The sequence below is a fragment of the Apis dorsata genome, unplaced genomic scaffold, assembly GCF_000469605.1.
Source record: "Apis dorsata unplaced genomic scaffold, Apis dorsata 1.3 scaffold_99, whole genome shotgun sequence".
Lineage (NCBI taxonomy): Eukaryota > Metazoa > Arthropoda > Insecta > Hymenoptera > Apidae > Apis > Apis dorsata.
In genome coordinates, this window is record NW_006263397.1 from 1877847 (window position 1) to 1884037 (window position 6191).

The 6191-nt window shown below is 35.8% G+C and overlaps 1 protein-coding gene across 2 annotated transcripts in view; it reads right to left on the reverse strand.

Annotated features, from left to right (window-relative positions):
- Positions 1-6191, reverse strand: part of LOC102678389 (sestrin homolog) — a 140092-nt gene that overhangs the window by 83708 nt on the left and 50193 nt on the right. The gene's annotated exons all lie outside the window — the stretch shown is intronic.

Consider the following 6191-nt stretch of genomic DNA (forward strand, 5'->3'; position numbering starts at 1 on the left):
CGAGAATAAAATCGGAGACGCGCAAAGAATAAGCCACGGTTGGCTTTACGCAACATTACGAATATACGTGAACGAAGGAGAGAAGCTGGTGTCGTGTCGAAGCAAGAGAAGAGGCAGGTGAAAAATATCCAGGAGAACGCGTAGTACCTAAACTCGGCCGCGAGGGTAATTATAATTTCCCGTCATCCTGACGAATCTAAATGATTCTCGAAAATTGTTTCGCAACCGGTGGGCATAAACAAGCCAAAGATATCGTCCAACGTTAGCTCACACGCAAAGGTAAAGATAGAACTTGCTCGTTTCGCGTTTGCACGCGCGCGACGTGTAATAAGGCGGCGGTGGCATATTATTTTTGGAACACCGGGTACATGGCGATCGTAACCGGCCTCAAACCCGCTCCAAACCCGCATCATCCCCCATGATCATCCACATGTTTCCGCGTGGTAGTAAAATTTTCGGACAGTCATCATCGATATTCGCCGATAAACCGTCGATCAAAACGCCGGCCATCCCCAATGTTTATTGGAACGGGTCCAAAGAAAGGGAAAAAGAGGGAGGGAGGGGGGTGTTTTCGTTTCGACCGAATGCAGTAAATTTGCAGATGATGATATATTATTGCATCTTATTCTTGTAACTTTGTGCGCGGATCTCCACCATCTGGATCTCTCTGCTCTTGCGCGAAATTTTAATACAAAATGGTACTTTTGTATTACGTTGGAGGAAAGAGAAAGGTAAATTTATTTGAGAGCAAAGTAGAAATCTCGAGAGTTATTTACCATTGGTTGTCGAAGAATGAAAAATATGATCGAAACGTATTTTAAATCAGGATCTTTCTTCTGTTTTTTACAAAATAATATTTTTAAATATTAGGAAATTGGAAATTTTAGAGTATTCTATTCTCGAGATATAGAGGTGGATGTTATATTGAAAAGTGGAAATCTCGAGAACTTTACTTCTTTTCTTTTTTTTTTTTTAAACGCCGCTGAAATTCTTAGGCTACGATTTTCTGGCGAAACACACGTTTTTGAATACATCAGAGAGATGAAATAAATGCGATAAAAGTTGGATAATTGCCCGGGATGATCTACGACGGAAGTGTAAATTACCCGTCCACGCGCTGGATTTTCCTTTGACACGCTACGAGATGAATGATATATTCGTTTTAACACTCGTCCTTCCTCCTATTTCACTCGCTATCTTATGTTCTATGTTATACAAAATATCGCACAGAGGAAACTCAGATCTTTGATCTATATCGAAATCAAGATTTCGATTTCATCGGGTTCAGGGATCTTGGGATGAACAATAAGCAAGAAAAAGTTTCTCGATAAAGTTCGATAAATAATATCTTATATTGATCGTTGAATTACCGTAAATTTTTTTTCGTCCGTTGTGTGCCAACTCCTCCATCTCTTCCCTGATAAAAATAAGTTACTATCGGAGCTCACGTACAAAGAACAATATTTGCCCGACGAGTGTATAATCGTAAAAGATTACTCGCGTTCTGCAATCTGCTGTACAAACTTGGGAACACCGCAAACAGAAGAGGATGTTCAATCGTATTGTTTCCAAGTACTAAGACAAATATCTGTACTCCTTCTTTTTTATTTAGTTTTTGATACGAAGCTAAAAAAGAAAAAGGAAGAAGAAAAAGAGGAATAATTAAATCAGCAGTAGTCGTGAAGGCACGTAAATATTGATCGGAAAATGATCATGGTTGTTTCTTGGAAACTTGGAAACAAGTTTGTTTGAAACTTTTCTCCATTTTTCTTATTCAAATCTGTTAATTCATAAGTCATTTTTTAGTGTAATTTAGACTTTGAGTTTATTAATCAATATTTTTAACGCGAAGAAAAGAAATTGAATTTTTCCAAGCCAAAAAAATTGGTACTCTATGAATCTAGTAATTTCAAGGATTTCAGAAATCAAAATTTTTTAAGATCTTAAAAATAATAAATAATTTCGTTGAAAAGAGAAAAAAGGAAAAGAGTTTGAAATTTGAATTTCGCGAGTCAGAGAGTTTCGACCTATCTTTAGATTTTACGTGTCAAGATTCGAGAACAATAAGAATAAACAATAACAATTGTTCGATGTAAATAACGAACACACCTGATGAATTTGCATACTCGAAATCGAGCCGTTTTAATATCGATGCCCATATAAAGAGGACAATCCTTCATTGTATCGATCGGCTCGTTTAAAATGACACATCATTTATCCGACGAGAAGCAAGCTATCTATCCCTTTGATCTGATGCCAGTGACGTTCGACAAATGTACGTGTTCCGTTACTAAATCATCATTAAAGGGATACAAATTATGCGTTATTTTCTCGAGGCTGCTTCTGCATTAATCACAATTTTAAATGGGAAGAGAAATGAGAGGAAAGAGGACGCGGAATAAAAATGATCGATCGACCTGTTGATAAGAAAGATAATCAAATCAAATTTGATTTCTTAAATACTTTGATAATTGAACTTTTGTAGAAAAAAAAAAAAAGAATATATCTCAAAGTAGTAATCCAATAATTAAAATCTGAGAAAAAGTTTATCTCTACTATCAAATTTTTAAAATAAAATAAAATCACCAAGGATATTATTTCCTTAAATTAACTTTATCAATACCAAAATTTCTAAGAATAAAATAATCGACAAATTTCGTTTCCTCAAAAGTTAAATTATTTCGAAAATTTTAAAAATTGAAGAAACTAGCTTATTTTGGCATTTGAATGAGTCAAACGATAGATACGATAATCGCGATAATAATTAAAGCATTAAGTAAGAAAAATTAAGGAACGAGAGCAAATGCAAATTGGCCTTAATTCCCTCGTCTCTGACTACCATACGTTAATCTGAATAAATATATTCATCGATCGATACGAGGAACAAATTGACGGGATGCCGAGATTTATCGGCACGCTACCGAGAGAGGATTGCTCGCGGATATTATGCAATCGAGAGAATATCTGGCGTCTCGCTCGATGTGCAACAAGTGTCTCGCGCCGGGGAAAATTCAAATTCGATTCCGAGGAATATTCCTTATTTTCCTTAAAAAAAAGAAAAAAAAAAGAAAAAAAAAAAGGTATCTTATCGATGATTGATTGCTGTGAACAAGTTACACGTGTATACCTACTCCGTATACCCGTTTCAATTATCAGCTGATATTAGAATAAGCGATAATTATTGCAAAATGGATCTATCCATTTCCTTTTCACTCCTTAAGAATTTCCTAATTTTTCTAAATATTCCAAATATTAATCATTTATCGCGATTACAATATTGCAATTTGCAAGCTACACTACTGTTTTCCTTTTTTACAATTTTCGTAATTTCGTAATTTTTACATGTACTTCTTATATATGTACAAATTATGATAGCTCTTTTTCTCCCTCTTTACGAATTTCTCAATTCAAATATCTCTCGCAAATCGTTGCTTAATTTTTTTTAAATATTTCATCGATTATCGAAATTATTTCTGTTTATATACACCGATAATATAAATTGCATCGATTCTTTCTTCTTTTTTTTTTCTTGACGAATGAAAATCAAGAATAAATAATAGATCTACGTATACGCTTTCACATTACTTCTTTCCTACGCAAAAGAAACTCTGATCTGTTTTTAAATTAACCCCCTCGTTTATCTCCATAGAATTAAAAGTTTTGAAATCAATTTAAAAAAAAAATTCGAACAGAAGACGACGGAAAAAATGCTAATTGCGAAAGATTGAATTTTAATAATTCAGGTTTCGAGTTTATTAATAGCTAAATAAATCTTGGGTATCGTCACGAATGCGTCAACAATAATGGCGTGAGCATGGACGATCGACGGAACGAGGGTGTGGCACCTCTCTACGTGCTCTTCGCGTGGACTTAAGGTAAATAAGGCGATAAACCCAAGTGTTTACCGGTCCCAACGATGGAATCTATCCTCCCGCGATAGAGAGTGCGCGGCTATTAGATGTTATTACATAAAAGATAACGGGACAGCCAACCTACTTTGCTCGTGAAAGATTATCTTTTTACGTAACCCGTTGCCAATCCACGATCATATTTAAAGCACTTTGCACTTGGTTGCACGGACGTGTTTCAAGGAAGGGATGATTTCCAACACGCTCGTCGTCCAATAGAAAATTCACTCGAAATCGTTTTCCTCCCTTTTCACCCCATGTTGGAATCTTTAACTCAGTTAACGGAATAATCTGGTAAATAAGGAGGAAGAAGAAGATGAAGAAAAAAAGAGAGGAGAACAAACTGGGATAAATGTGAGAATCGCGAACGCGAGTTTTCTTTTTTCTTTTTCGTTAATTTCTTCTTTAAATTCTGATCTGTGTGTACGCAATATTTATTCACTTTCTCCTAAAAATCTCAAAAATTAGGCAGAATGCATGGAATAAAAGTATATACGTACTTCACGAGAAATAAATAACAAGAAATAAATTAGAGATTTATTTAACTTCGTCATGATCATAATACGTGTCGAGATATCTTTGTTTGTATGTATATAATTTACGAGATTTCTCTGCAAAGAGCAAATAAAAATCCATTTTATTTTCGTAAGATCTAAGATCAACCCTCCCACTTCTCGAAGTTTATACACAACACTTCAAGAAAACACTTGAAACGCTCGCTCACTTCCACCATATACTTGGCGCTCCGCGTCAAATATTTGGTTCACCTACGACAAATATTGAAAAAGAAAAGAAAGAAAAGAAAAAAATCACGGATTCGAACTATAACTATAAATAATAAACCTGCTTATAAGCAAATAAACATTCGATAAACGAATCGTTGACCCAGTTACTACCCCATGACAAACAGACTACTCGTGCGCGTAGTTGAAACGATTCGCGAGAAAACCAGTCGCGTTTCTATCTAAATGGCTCGCGTACCGATCCCTTATCACGGTTCGACGTGATCACAGAAACTGTGCAACGTGTGATTATCGATCATTTCAAAACGCGAATTATCCCGATTCGTAAGTATATTCCCCTTGGATATACACGTATTGAACGATTTTCACGTCGAATTAATTGAACGACACGCGGTTTATGTAAGCACGCATTAGACCAATTAAATCTATTTGTAACATTGCCACTTGTATCGTGTTATCGCGTTTTGCGTACACGCGTAAAACATTTTTCTCGAGTAGAAAGGCAAACATGTATGTACATGTGTATATATTCGTGTATTTATGATGTACGTAAATTAATAATGGCTGGATTGTATTTTGTATCAATGTAGGATTCATTGAGAAGGTTCGAAACGTTGTATGCGAAATTTTAAAGTTCGTCGTTGGTGAAAGGGTGGAAGGGCGACTCGAAGTTCGATAAGATTCTACTTTCGTCGCGTTATCGCTTTCCACTTGAGCGTAGAGAAAAATAATCATCGCGATACTTGAAATCAGTGTCTCCCAACTTCCTTTCTTTGCTTTTGTTTGCATAGAAATTTGTGTCGTATACAGTCGATAGAAGAAGAAAATCTTGAAACGTTTTTCATAAATTTCAGTTGGAGATAATATCCGGCCATGTTCTTGGGATCTTCTTCTTGAAAAGTTAAAAACGTTGAAAGGGGGAATATTTGGGGGAAAATCTTTCCTTCTTGAACTTGACGCCTCCACCTTTAACATTTGCGATCCAAACTTCCTCGAAAATTCAAAACGGTACTTCAACAAGCATTTCCTATCTCCCCATTCGAATGAAAATAGAAACGGGTCCATAAATCGACAGATCTATTAATAAGAATCAGACGTTTCGTCTCCTTGAAGTCTGCCACGTATATGCACTACGTGTTCTATCCTATACGTGTTCAGCTTGCGAACGATAAACCTTGCGATCGTTAAATCTCCCAAACCCTGTCAAAACAACGCAGGCCACTTCGACGATTTTTCACATTTCACACTCGAATCAAAATAGAAATAGCGCATAAATCGACACGTCTATTAATAAAAATCACTCGTTCCTCGTCTCCTTGAGGTCTGTCGCCGTGCGTATGTGTATGCATTTCCTGTACCACGCGAACGATAATAACGCCAATCCTCGATTCTGCCAAATCCTATCAAAACAACCCGGCCACTCCGACAAATTTCCCATCTCCATTCAAATTAAAATAGAAACAATCGAATAAATCTGTCTACCACCGTATGCATTTTCCTGTATATATATATATATATATATATATATATATATATATAT